The 14995-nt window shown below is 43.1% G+C and overlaps 1 protein-coding gene across 4 annotated transcripts in view; it reads right to left on the bottom strand.

Annotated features, from left to right (window-relative positions):
* Positions 1-14995, bottom strand: part of CLYBL (citramalyl-CoA lyase) — a 226028-nt gene that overhangs the window by 87930 nt on the left and 123103 nt on the right. The window lies entirely within an intron of this gene.

The following is a 14995-nucleotide window of genomic DNA, read 5'->3' as shown; positions in this document are numbered from 1 at the left end:
ACCAGGATCAAACCCATGTCCCGTATATTGCAAGGTGGATTCTCAATCACTGGACCCCCAGGGAAGTCCCATGGGGGAGCTTTCGGGCTGGCAAAGCCAACAGCTCAGCAGTGTCAAGGATGCCTGTTTCTTCTGTCCTCCCTTTGCCACCCACAGTGTTGTCTTTGTCCTCAGGCAGACAGATGTTCCTTAGTAGTAACTGCTGTGACACACCCCTTTGTTGTTATTAGCAAGAAAGACAGACTGATCTTCTCTCTTTAAAAGAAAAAAAAATTATTATTTATTAATTTGGCTGTGCTGGGCCTTAGTTGCAGCACGTGGGATCTTCTATCTTTGATGCTGCATGTGAGATCTAGTTCCCTGACCCATGCCATAGGACCCATAGGACCATAGGACCCATGCCCCCTGCACTGGGAGCATGGAGTCTTAGCCACTGGACCACCAGGGAAGGCCCCTGATTCTCTTTTAAGAGGAAGCAAAACTTTACTAGAAACCTTTGGCAAACCATTCCACATACCACACTGACAATGAGTAGGGGTCGCTGGCCAGGAGACTTAATCAGCCTTCCCTGGCCTAGTTGGGCTTAGCCCTTGAGTCAGGGTGGGTTCTGCAAACTCATTTCCTGATGCTCAATGTCAGAGGAGAGTCTACCACAGTCATACCTCTCCCACCTCCACTGAGACCAACAAAGTAGCACATGCGGAAACACCGCTGGTTGCTAAGGATCCAGGCTGAATTCCTGCCCTCATGGGGCTTCCAGTCTAGAGACAAAGAGAAGCACTGTACAAGTATTACAGGGGTGATGTATGGGGGAAAGTACGTATGGGACGTGGAGCCAGGGACATCACCGAGTCCCAGTGGTCCTGGAAGGCCTGGAAGGCCTCTGAGTTCAGATGCTCCCTGTCAGACGCAGAGAGGATGCTGAGCAGAAGGAAGGGCACATGTGAAGACTGGAGTGGAGAACAGCACTAACCCTAGACCTTAAGTCCTGGGCACACCTCCCGGCCAGGGACCAATTGCTCAGTCTTTCATTCACGCATGCATTCATTTCATGAATATCTACCTGCAGCATGTGAGAGAGAACATGTGTACATCACTGGCAAAAAGGAGTTACTTAAAAGATGATTAGTCTGTGAATGAGCCAAGCCTTTCCCCCTTGTTCTCATTAACCATCAAATTTGTTTATTTGAACTTTGCTTGGAGTCTACCCGCTAAAAATGTGAATTGGACTGGCTAAGGTCAATTGGACTGGCTAATCCCCCTGAGCCAATCACTGTGGCCAGTGGCATGTCGCTGATTGGCTAGTCTTGAACCCCAGATTCCTTGGGGGCTGAGATCACACCTAGATAATCTGAGCTGGAATAGAAATGAGGAGCTGACCTTTGAGGAAAGAAAAATAGCTGCTTAAGGGTAAACCACAAATGTCCTCTACACTGGTTCACATTCTTCCCGGGGAATGTTTCCACTCTTGCAGGAGACAAAGCCTTAAGACAAGAGTCTTAAAAGGCTCTTGTACCATGGAGTTTCCTGTGTTCTACTGGGGAAGCCTTGGGGATGGCGCTGTTTCTTCACCCCCCAAGCCACCAGCCCTGGTGTGTGCCCAGGACACGCATCCTCCTTGCCAACATAAGCAAATATATGACACGATTGCTCTGCATGGAAACCTCTACCAGAAAACCAGCGTGTTGACATGATTGATATCCACATAATTATCCACATTAGTACATGAGACGGATATGCACAGGATTATCTACCTCAATACCTAAAGTGACTGATACCTGTGTGATTATCTGCCATGAAGACACGCCCTCCCCTGCTTCTAATGCAATTACCTTTGTCCCGATACATGGAATCGATGCCCACGTGATGACCTGCTTCAGATACAGCCATGATTGATGCCCATGCAATTATCTCACACAATGATATGCCACTGATTGATGCCCATGTGATTATCTGCTAAGATGATACCCGTGCAAATGAAAATTGGCAAAACCTGCCAGCTCTAATAGCCCTCACCAGCAAGCCAAAACCAATGGCTAAGACTTACGGAAGTTTCCTCTCTAAAAATAAAAAAGCCACTCATCCACTATTAAGTGTACGTTTGTATGTGTGTATGAGAGAAAGATCCATCTTCTTGTGGTGCTTAAAGCAAAACTTGGACTAGGACTACAAAAATTAAATAAAATAAATGTCAAAGTCCTTCCCAGCTCTAAAATTCTCAGATTCTCAGGGTCTAACGATAACTGAAAAAGTGTTGGTGATTTTGCAAAGTAGCAAAATATTTCTTCCACCACCACTTTGTGCTATAATTCATGGATTCTTTGTGCCCTTTAGTGAACATGTAAGGAAACCAGCAGCAGGGAATTACTGATGCAGATAACCATCTACAGCCAAAGCTGGGGCGCCGACATGGAAATCAGCAAGGCCACATTTCCAATTCGAGAACGCGTGCCAGAATTACAGACAAGGCCACGCTCAGCTTTACCTCCCAGCCTCCATTGCTCTTCGTAAAAAAGAAACAGCCTAAGTCATAGCATGTTTGGTCATTTATCTTGTTCCCTTTCCCCAATTCGCCGTTCTGACTTTCGAGAAAGGCATGTAATATCCCCATAGAATGTGATGATTTTCTTTGTTATTGTCAAAAAATGCTAATCCATGAAGAGAACCTTCCTGGGTAATGTTAATTCAGCTGCCTGTTTTATAATAGGATTATGTTTTCCAGGATTTAAAAATCCCACTTGTTAGCTACCAAATAGACTTCTACAACAGCTATAAAATCTAATTTAATCCCTACTGGCATGAACGAAAGAGCTGAGGTACAATTTGTGTCTAACTCCACTTAACGCCCTACAACCTCCAATAAATATGTAACATTGCTTTTGAAGTTATAAAAGGAAACTGTTCAGTGGGATAACGGGAGTCTCGTGGGTCCAATCATGCGATATCTCTAAGGCAGAACAAATGTTGTTTACATATGGTGAGGATTATGGGGAAAGTTTATTTAAACAGATTAATCCATGTTTACATGTATTAATGCTCCCTTTTCCATCATGCAAATTCAAGTTAAAATGATCTTCATTTCTTTCATTTGAAAATAATTATAGGGAGGGAGTCAACTACTCGGTCTCTTACCATTTAGTTTAAGACCCTAATTAGGTTAGAATAAATTTCAGAACACTGTACTAAACTCAAGGTAGAAGACTAATACTGTGTTTCAGTTTACAAAGGTGGAGGGCATTTTCTGGAGGATAAGTGAAGATAAGAGAAAGAGAGGGGACCCAGAAATGATCCTGTGGGCCAGAGAGAGTAGTGAGCAGATTCCCTTTTGTCTTTGGCTGTTCACTCTCCTATCATCCTCTCTTCACAAGTGCAGTAGATTCGGCATTAAAGGGCCTTCTGGGAATGTAAAATTCAAGGGCAGTGAAACGGAGACATATTTCTTCTCCTGCCCCTGCCCAGCCCCTCCTCCTTCAGACAGGTGACTATCGGGAAGCTTATGGTAGGCCAGATGGGACCAGAGATGCGCTGGCAAATATTGTTTCAAGATGAAGGAGAGGAAAACAAGGAGGCTGACATGTAACATATCAAAGACTATCCAGGCACCGGGAAGTTGAACATGCATCTCAGGGCAACCCAACCTCTTTAAAGATGCAAATTGCAGTCAAACACAGAAAACAGTAGGGTTCTGTTTATCCTTTCACAAAGGGTGCAAACTGCTAATCAGGCTCCATTGCTGGGCTGGCCACTTTGTTTATCAATAAACAGGAAGACAGTTAGACTGTAATTTCCTTGCCTAGCACTGGTAGCCAAAAGGAAATGCTGGCAGCTTCGTAGTACTGAGTTCCAGTTGCATCAAAACCCAATTATTACTATAATAATGTATGGGTGTTTGCAAGTTGCACAGGCGTGCTACACATGTCCCCAGAATCATGTGAAACATATTGGCAGAGAACAAGCTTGGTGATACACGGACTAAGGGGAGCTGTCAAAATAGGCCGGTCCTCCAAGGGCTCAGCTGCGGAGTGCTGTTTAAAAACACACACACGCTGGAGTTAACGTGGCAGATATGGAAGTCTTCTACATGTAAGACAACACAACAAAAACACGGTTTGACAAATATCAAACAACACATAAGCTCTCAAATGGGAAATTGGATTGGAATATGCTATAATTGCCACTACAAGCTCTGTTACCACAGAACAGCGCACCCTTTTAAAGAGATGTTCAAAGTTACCTTCATGTCGGTGGAGCTCCCTGCCTAAGATACTGTAAAATCCCAAATCTAAAATATAGGGCAAGATCTCAAATCTAACATGCAATAAAATTTAATCACACATGTGTTTAGGCATTCAAACTGCCTAAATCACAACCTTAGATGTTTGCTTCATGTTGTCTGTATAGATGCTCTATAAGAAATTAAGAGGGCACCTCCCTGGTGGTCCAGTGATTAAGAATCCGCCTCACGATGCAGGGGATGTGGGTTCAGTCCCTGGTCTGGGAACTAAGATCCTACATTCTGTGGAGCTACTACTGAGCCCAAGCACTCTAACTCGAGAGTTCATGCACCACAGTGAAAGATCCCGCGTGATGCAATGAAGACCCCACGTGCCGCAACTAAGATCAGATGCGCTCGTCTTAAAGGAAGAAGGAAATAACTTAAGATACACTTAATTAAATAAAGAAAGAAATTAAGATACACTCCAAGGTTCACATAGCTTGCAAGACAGGGCATGTCAAATATAAAGTACAAAGGAACTATAAGTCCTGTAACAATGCTTCTACTGATGTTGAAATACTAATGATACATGGGTTAATAACAGTTAATATTCTACTGATCACGTGTAACTCACTTGTTCATCAAATGTTTGCTGAGCTCTCTGGTAAGCTGGGGGAGGGGATGCAGTGACACCCTCTTCACAATGCTGACAGGGAAGCCCACACGGGATATGTCATTACATTAAGGGGTGATGGCTATTATAACAGGGTGTGTGAGCCACTCACTCTTATATGCACCCAAGCAGTCTTCTCTGCTATGCCTGGCTCTCCAGGGTGCCAACCCACAGCTACCTACCTTGGCAACTTGAGGTAGGGAACTGTGACTCGATTCTGTCAGGGCAATACTTGTGAAAATGTTGCAGGTTCCCTGTGGCTCTGTTCATAACTCTCATTAGCAAGTATAGTGACCAAAAGTGCATCACAGGGTATGAACTGACTGGCCTCCTCACTCCTTAGCTGTGTGCCTTTGGCTAAGTTTGTTAACCTCTCTGTATTTCACTATCCTTGTAAGTCAATGGGGACAATAACACCTCTTTCACAGAGTTTCTGAGAGCATGAAATAAGTTACTCCATGCAAAGCAGTTAGGAATAGTGCTGGCACACAAAAAATACTACATACTCAGTGCATGCATCCTCAATCGCTAAGTCACACCCGACTTTTGCAACCCCAAGGACTGTAGCCCGCCAGGCTCCTCTGTCCATGGGATTCTCCAGGCAAGAACACCGGAGAGTGGGTTGCCATTTCCGCCTCCAGGGGATCTTCCCAACCTAGGGATTGAACCCACGTCTCCTGCATCTCCTGCATTGGCATGTGGATTCTTTTGCCACCAAACCACATGGAAAGTCCATATGTACTCAGTAAATGTTCTCTTTCTCTGGGCTGTGCTCAGATGCTCAGTTATGTCCAGTTCTTTGCGACCCCATGGACTGTAGCCTGCCAGGTTCCTCTGTCCATGGGATTCTCCCGGCAAGAATACTGGCGTGGGTTACCATAGACTTCTCCAGGGGATCTTCCCGAGCCAGGGATCGAACCGGTGCCTCTTACATCTTCTGCACTGGCAGGCAGACTCGTTACCATTAGCGCCACTCTTTCTCTAATACTGTTCTAAAGCCATCTTCAGCACCTTGGTCAGCTCCAAGAGGCCTGGTCTTCCTTGTTAGAGCAGAGCTGGAAACAATGATTGCGGTGAACTGCCTTTAGGCCCAGGAATGGCCAAAGTTGAAAGTATGTATGCAGTATGTCTCCAGCGGAGATATGGAAAAACCCGGTCATGGCTCAGTCCAGAGAGGCGTGACTGGTCTGACCAGAGGCAGTTCTTGATCTGGTTCCCCCTAACCTTCTCATGACTCCAAACTTGGGTTCTTCATACCCACTTCAAGCTCCCTGTGCTCTCAGAGGCTATTTGGAATACTCTTTTTTTTTTTTTTTTTTTTTGCATTTATTGACTCTGTCTACTTTGCCTTCTCTCAAGCATTTGTCCATCCACAACTCTAGGGAAGAGAAGGTCTTGACACCCCCTATGCCCTGGCACCTGCACCAGATGGGTCAGACCATCAGCCTTCCCCTGCTGCTAGGGAAGGGGGGTTAGATGGTATGGATAAAAGGCTTAGCAGAACAGCCTCTTGGTGCTCAACCCTAGCTTCACTCATCTATGACGTGCTGGGAAAGCTTGAGGAGTCCAACAGAAGCCCATGTTGATTTCAGGCCAGCCTCCTGGCTCATCTTCCTCTCTTGACTTTTTGCTCTTCTGACCAATGTCTAGGGAGTTCTTTATGGCCCTGTTATCTGGAGCCAATTAATACTTTGCCCAAGAATATGCTGCTGTTTAGACTAGATCTGGCTGAGAATTCAGACTCAAGTGCTAAATTTTGGAGGTTAATTTTTCACCAGTGAATGGGGAGTCCAGTCACATCAATGGGAAAAAACTGCAAAAACATATCTGAAACAGACAGCATATCTTCAGTAGAAGGCATCCTTGAGTTAATTCATGACTTGACATTTGCTCCTGACTAATCCATACTTTCCTTTTTTTCTCCCTTTAAAACACCATCTTTCCTAAGCTACAGAGCAGGTATAGAATAAGAATGAATCTATGACCACCCTGGGAAGCTCTAATGTACTTATATCTGGCAAAAAGTAGGATATTATTTCTTTTTAGAATTTTTACTGAAGTACAGTTGATTTACAACATGGTATTAATTTCTGCTGTGTAGCAAAGTTACTCAGTTAAACACATACATACTCTTTTTCATATTCTTTCCCATTCTAGTGCCTAACAGGATACCGAATATAGCTCCCTGGGTTATACAGTTGTTGTTGTTTAGTTGTATCTGACTCTTTGCGATCCCATGGACTGTAGCCCATCAGGCTCCTCTGTCCATGGGATTTCCCAGGCAAGAAAACCAGAATGGGTTGCCATTTCCTTCTCCAGGGGATCTTCCAGACACAGGGATCATCCCAAGTCTTCTGCACTGGCAGGCAGAATTCTTTACTGCTGGGCCCCCGGGGAAGAGCCATGCTAAACAGTAGGACCTTGTTATTCATCCATCCTATATATACTGGTTTGCACCTGTTAATCCAGGCTCCCAATCCTCCCCTCCCCCGCCCGCTCCTCCCTGGCTCTCTATGCCTGTGAGTCTCTTGGTGTTTCATAGGTATGTTCATTTCTGTCATTTTAGATTCCACACATGAGTGATATCATATGGTATTTGCCTGCCTTTCTGACTTACTTTCCAAAGACAAGATAATCTCTAGGTCTACCCATGTTGCTGCAAATGGCATTATTTCATTCTTTTTTATGACTAATATTTCATCATATATATATATTTGGAATCAGTCCATTGTTTCATGTCTGGTTCTAACTGTTGCTTCTTGACCTGCATACAGATTTCTCAGGAGGCTGGTAAGGTGGTCTGGTATCCCCATCTCTAAGAATTTTTCACGGTTTGTTATGATCCACACAGTCAAACACTTTAGAGTAGTCAGTGAAGCAGAAGTAGATGTTTTTCTCAAATTCTCTTGCTTTTTCTACAATCCAACAGATGTTGGCAATTTGATCTCTAGTTCCTCTGCCTTTTCTAAATCCAGCTTGAACATCTGGAAGTTCTCAGTTCACATACAGTTGAAGCCCAGCTTGGATAATTTTGAGCATTACTTTGCTAGTTTTCTGAGGAACCTCCACATTCTTCTCCATAGTGACTGCAACAACTTACTTTCCCACCAACAGTGTAAGAGAGTTCCCTTTTCTCCATACCTTCTTCAGCATTTATTATTTGTAAACTTTTTAATGGTGGCCATTCTGACTGGTGTGAGGTGGTACCTCATTGTAGGTTTTATTTGCATTTCTCTAAAAAGTAACAATGATGAGCACCTTTTCATTTGCCTATTGGCCATCTGTATGTATGTCTTCTTTGGAGAAATGTCCATTTAGGTCTTCTGCCCATTTTTCGATTGGGTTGTTTGTTATTGAGTGATTTGAGCTCTTTGTATATTTTGGAAATTAAGCTGTTGTCGGTTGCATCACTTGCAAATATTTTCTCCCAGTCGGTAGGTTGTCTTTTTGCTTTGTTTACAGTTTCTTTTGCTGTACAGAAGCCTGTAAGTTTGACTAGGTTTCATTTGTTAACTTTTTATCTTATTTCTATTGCTTTGGGAGACTGACCTAAGAAAACATTGGTACAATTTATGTCAGAGGATATTTTGCCTATGTTCTCTTCTAGGAGTTTTATGGTATCATGTCTTATACTTAAGTCCTTAAGCCATTTTGAGCTTATTCTTGTGTATGGTGTGAGGGTGTGTAATTATTTCACCGATTTACAGTCAGCTGTCCAACTTTTCCAACACTGCTTGCTGAAGAGACTGTCTTTTCTCTTTGTATGTTCTTGCCTACTTTGTCAATGATTAATTGTCCATAGGTGTATAGGGATATTATTTCTTGTCTCTCTAAATCAGAATTTTAAATTCTGCCTTAAAATATACCCACTAATTCATTATTGAAAACATAGTGCTATTTAATACTTTGATATGACCTGCTATTGTTGTTCAACTGCCCAGTTATGTCCAATTCTTTGCAACCCCTTGGACTGCAGCACGCCAGGCTTCTTTGTCCCTCACCATCTCCCAGAGTTTGCCCAAGTTCATGTTCATTGCATCGATGATGCCATTTAACCATCTCATCCTCAATGCCCTCTTCTCCTTCTGTCTGTCCTCAATCTTTCCCAGCATCAGGGACTTTTCCAATGAGTCAGCTGTTTGTATCAAATGACCAAAACACGGGAGTTGCAGCTTCAGCATCAGTCCTTCCAACGAGCATCCAGGTGATATGACCTATGGCCACTTAAATAAGAAAACTTGAACAAAACACTGTTCTTTGAAATCAAGCACTTGCACTGAAAGATTTCCAGCTGTGTCTGCTTTCCAGCTGTGTCCCCGTATTCTGGTGGTGGCTACATATGCTTGGTTCTTTGGTCACTGAAATTTAGCAAACTGAAACATTGTGGGCTTATTTTGTGAAACTCACCTGTGGTCCCCTGATTAAAAAGAACAGACTTTAACTGATAACCAAAGTTGGAATAAATAAGTCAACTGGTTTTCACTCTAGTCTCCAAGCTATTTCTTACTTCATTTCAGAGGAAATGGCTACAGTTCCCACTTTGATCAAGGTAAGTTTTTAAGCTAAGTTCTTCTTTCAACTTTAATTTTAGACCTGGGCTTTCCACAGTCAGGTCTATCATGTTATAGATACTCCATCTTACTTAATTGGATTCTTATAAATTGCTGGAAAAGATATAACCGGCAACTTGAAGCCTGTATCTCTTTGTATAAAGAGATTTTGCTGAGCTTATGAAATGGCAATTGCTGACTATTATGACTGTAATAAAGGTATTTGAATCCTTGCATTAAGAAGATGCCCAGTTTGAAGAATAAAACAATGGGGGTAAGGGGAGGGGAGTTTTTGTTGTTGCTGTTTTACCAATTACTCCACAAAAGGGAAAGACTATTTAAGGGTACAAAGAGATTAATAAAAGACTGGAAATATTTGACTGCTTTTATGAAAACTTGGATTGGTTTTCATATCAGAACCTTTAAGGATCAAAAAGACCTTGCAGAGTTCCTAAGCACATTTCATCTCTCCATACTGTTCCCAAAAGACTCACAGACACCAAAATTCCTATTGAAGAATCTCCCAAGCTCTCAAGTCTTTTAATAAAAGCAAGGTCCCTGGGAGAGGAACCTTCCCATCCTAATTTCACTCCCCTATTGAAGAGGCGTTGGCTCCCCACGCCTTGTATACATTGAATCATTCACTGAATGTCAGTTAGCTTTCTCCCTGTTGGGACAACACACCTCCTCGCTACTCTACTATTTTATTTCAACCAAAGTGAAAGCATTGGAGTATTTAAAATTTAACCCAGTAGATTTGTGTATGCATATAGTAAGTGTAAATGGGGGCTTAGTGTCTATGTACCTATGTGTGAGAGCACACACACTTGCAAAAAAGGGAGCCAAATGAGAGAGTACAAATTAGAATACATAAGCGCAGGGAAGAAAAAAAAGGCTAGGGGAAAGAAAGCAATTAAAAGTTCTACAGAGGAACTCAAGGGTTAACTGATTTAACATGAAGAGTGTCAGGAACTCATATTTATATTACTTGAAGATTAAAGATAAGTCAACAACTTTGATTGATATTTGATATTGATATTTGCGTTTTGTTTTTGTTTTTTATGGCCAGGCGGCATGTGAGATCTTAGTTCCCCGACCAGGGATGGAACCTGTACCCCTTGCAGTGGAAGGGCAGAGTCTTAACTGTTGGACTCCCAGGGAAGTCCAACATTTTGTGTTTCTTAATGAGGAACTCATGACTGCTTCCCTGTCTGCCCACAGTGCAGGAGACCCAGATTCAACCCCTGGATTGGGAAGACCCCCTGGAGAAGGAAATGGCAACCCACTCCAGTATTCTTGTCCAGAAAATCCCATGGATGGAGGAGTCTGGTGGGCTACAGTCCACAGGGTTGCAAAGATTCAGACACGACTGAGTGACTAACACTTTCACTTTTCACACTTGCAAATGGGCTTCCCTGGTGGCCCAGAGATAAAGAATTCACCTGCAGTGCCGGAGATGCAGTCCATGGGGTCACGAAGAGTCGGACACAACTGCAGAGACCCAGCACGCACGCACACTTGCAAATGCGATGACTCCGGGGTTCTGCAGAGTCTGACAGGTGTGAGTCCTGTATAGTCCGTATACAGGCATATAGTCTGACAGGACCATAGGAGTCCTGGTGAGACTCCTCTGTAATGCTTTTAATCGCCTTTTTTTTTCCCAAACTTTTTTTTCTTCCCTGAGCTTATGTATTCTAATTTGAGCTCTCTCATTGGCTCCCTTTTGTGCAAGTGTGTGTGCTCTCACACATAGGTACATAGACACCAAGCCCCCAGAGTACTTAGAAAGTGGTTTATTGTGGGGAACAAAGTCGTACTCCCCTTATCTCCATGGTGTTATTTCCAACTGTCTCTCTACAACCACAGTCCTTCAGGCCTTACAGAGGTCCTGTATCCAGGATGGATGGAGGGAGCTGAAGCAATCAAATAACGTGGCCTAGGGCTTCCCTGGTGGTCCAGTGGTAAAGAATCCACCTGCCAGTGCTGGGGACGTGGGTTCAACCCCGGATCCTAGAGGAGACCCAAGCCGCAGAACCACTAAGCCCGTGCACCACAGCTACTAAGACCTTGCTTCCTAGAGCTCGTGCTCTGCAACAAGAGAAGCCACCGCAACAAGAAGGCCGAGCTTCGCGACTAAGGAGCAGCCCCTGATCACTGCAACTGCAGAAAGCCTTGCACAGCAACCAAGACCCAGCCCAGCCGGTGAGAAATAAGTCTTTAGAACAAACAGGAGCAACAAAGAACATGGCCCCGGGCGGGGGCAGTGATCTTCCGGGGTTTCTGCAGTCTGATGGTTACTTAGGAGGCAAATAGCTTCCCCTTGCTTTTCACAATCAAGATAGCCCTCCTGGCAGCCCAAGGGGCTCTACGTGCAGAGTGGAAGGGAAGGGAGTGCTTCTCCAACCCCTCACTGACCAGGGGCTCCCCTCGACAGCTAAGGGCACCCCTCCTCCAACACCCCAGCCCCAGCTGGGGCTGTCCTCCTGGTCTGTTTCCCATAACAGAATGGCACTGTGCACCAGCCCCCAGCCCCTTGCTTCCTTGCTCTGAGCTGCTGGGGGGCAGTGGAGTGGGGGAGAAAGGTTTTCGGAGTAGACCACCTTCCTCCACCCTTCTCTTACTCCTTTCTGTCAAGGACCCAGCACAGAGATGCAAAGTGAAAATCTACTGCTTAGCTGCTTGTGAAAGATAATTTTCTCTTTGTTTTCCTGAGGAAAAAAAAAAAAAAAATAAGTAAGATCTTTCTAATATAGCTGTTTCAAGCCCCCTAGTGTTAAGAAATCTGTGAAGGAGCTTGAAAGAAAAAGTGGCTATTTTGCTGTCCCTAGAGTCTTTTCTTTGTCTACCATAGTGGAGAGAGAGGCAAAAAAAAGCAAAACTGGCGAACTCTGCAACGTTTAGAGCAAAAACTTACCTGTGCCAAAACATTACCCTGTGAGAGTCAGGAATCTAGAGGACCAACCAATACCAGTAACCCTCGACACTCTAAGCAAGCATCAGTGACTTGAGTTAATGCATCAGACTCCTGGCCAGTGTTGCAGCTAAGACAACTGCTCTGAGGTATTTATCAACCACTCATTCAACACATTATGTGCCACGCACTGTCTTAAGCACTTTACAAGTTCCCACCCACTTAATATAATTCTGTGGGGGTAGATACTACTGTTACCATTATTGCCTTCATTTTACAGACGAGGACACTGAGGCACAGAGAGATGGGCTAATTTGTCCAAGGTCACACTGTTAGGACAAGCTCATGTCAGACTCCAGACACCAGAATCCAACAGTCTGGCTCCATAGTCTGTTCTTGACCATCAAATTACTTGAAAGAGACACCTTAAGGAATATGCTAAATATCCATTCTCTTAAGTCTTCTATGCTTTATTATTTTAAAAATGACATCGAAACTTCTTCTTTAGAAAAGCAATATTTTAGCACTTGCAACTTTGCAAAATGCTTTTCGACAGCTGGCCCTGTGGTGGGTAGTACAGGATTCATTATTACCAATCTCATGGGACAGATAAAGAAACAGAGCCTCAGAGATTACAGGACTCAAGTTCCCTGGATAAATAGTATTGAAATTGGGACCATCAAGTGGGTCATCTGTTGTCAAGCCCTCTACCCTTTCCACTGAACTGGGTTGTTTGTCTCAAATCAAGTTGCCTGTGAGTGACAGCCCAGATTTCACTAGCTCTGGCATAGAAAAGCCTTCCTCAAGTCACATCTCAGCTCCTCCTTTGGCTTCCTGAAGGATCCATGTAAGACCCTCATGATCCTACTCTCCAAACATACTCCTGCTCTTTACAAATCAAATTAGGAAAAAATCAGACTGTACGTAAGTCGCTTCTGTCCTTCACAGGGGAACTTCCTCTCAGAAACTCCTGGAGGATGTCCTCACCGAATCGTACTCAGATATAAAAAGTCAGAAAACAGGATATCCAACCCAGCTGAGAGGAGAAGGCAATTCCCAGGGTCGGGGAAGGGTGAGTTTGGAATTGCAACTGTGCTACAGGCCTGAAGGACAGCTACTTCAGGCTTGAGGGGATCAGAAGAGGAGAGAGTTCTCCAAGAAGATGAAACTGAAAAAATACCAGATGCTTTTAAACATATTAAGAGGAGATTCAGACAATTAGGAGGAGGTGGACTTTGAATTAGGGACAACTGAATAGAAAAATAAACCAGGGGGAAAAAAGATAACTATGAACTCCAGGGAAAACAACAGGCTGGCAGAAAAGGAAAGGTGATCAGTTTATTACTATGTAACTCAATTCTGATACTTTTTACACTGAACACCAATCTCATCAAAGTTACATATGACTGTATTAGGACAAGTGAAGGATGAGAAAGGTTCATATGAAATGGGGACAGGTAGTGGGGTGAGAAATAACTCCCATAGCACAGGGTCAATATCATGCCTGAAATTGAAAAAATAATTCAAAAAGTATATTATTTAGAGACATGGGAACTTGCAACTCTCTTTGTTCTCTTCCTGCTTGCCATGGTGACTGGTTGAGTGGGTACTCAATATTTACTGAGTATTTCAATTTACACATTGAAACATTAAAAAAATTTAAATATTTACTCAGCTAAAATAGCAGCCCAGGAGCCCTGCCTCCATCTATTTCACTCCTACTTTCTTGGCCTCACCCAGCGTCATGGAGATTCACCAGAAATCTGTGCATTACTTGACTTCTTTTCACTGTGTCCCAGCAAGCAGTGGCTTAGACAGCCTTGTATCTCCTCATGTATTTAAGAAGGAAAAGGAGAAGATAAGAGGGGAGTGGAGATGGTCTTTTCATCATCCATGCTTGGGAAGGTGAACTGGTAGGCCATCCCTGACATGAAGGAGCTGCTTAAACACAAATTGGATTAACAGGACAGGATTAGAGACTGCTAGAAGGTATTATATACTTATAAACTGCTCTGCTGAAGTGCCTCTTGTTTTCATTACAAGCCCACACTCCACAGAACCAGTCAAATGAAATATGGAATTGGTCAATTACTAAAAAAAAGAAATAAAATGAAAAATATAAAATGAAGTGACTAAGCTTTAATAATGCCAAGAAAGTTGAATTAGGCAATAAGAGTTCAGTTTAGCAAAACCATAACTAGATCATTTGAAAGAATTTTAACATGGTAAGAAGTAAACATTAAAATGGTCTCTATCTCCTCCATCAAGAGGAATAATATTCAACAAGAAATATGATTAAAAGGTGACTTCAAGAAAGGAAAAAGAATAAGAGCTACATGAGAAGTTTCAGACTTACTGGACTTTTCAAATGAATTTAAGTTATCAGGTCTAAAATGCACTAAAATCCTAAAACACTGGAAGAATTTGCAGGTGTGAATATGATGTTTCTGTTGGTAATCTTTGAGAAACTGCAGAATATACAAAGGTGACAAAAGATAAAGAGAAGCCAAGGTACTAACTTTCAGAGAAAGGAGGAAAAGGTTATGTAATATGAGCTATGTAATATGCCAACAAGTGAACTTCAGGCTGATTCCTGACAAAAATTCAGGAGGTTCAAATCTTGGTTCTGCTATTTAATGGCACTG

The sequence above is a fragment of the Dama dama genome, chromosome 30, assembly GCF_033118175.1.
Source record: "Dama dama isolate Ldn47 chromosome 30, ASM3311817v1, whole genome shotgun sequence".
Lineage (NCBI taxonomy): Eukaryota > Metazoa > Chordata > Mammalia > Artiodactyla > Cervidae > Dama > Dama dama.
Note: the sequence above shows the minus strand (reverse complement) of the source record. Positions and strands in the feature narration are given on the sequence as shown.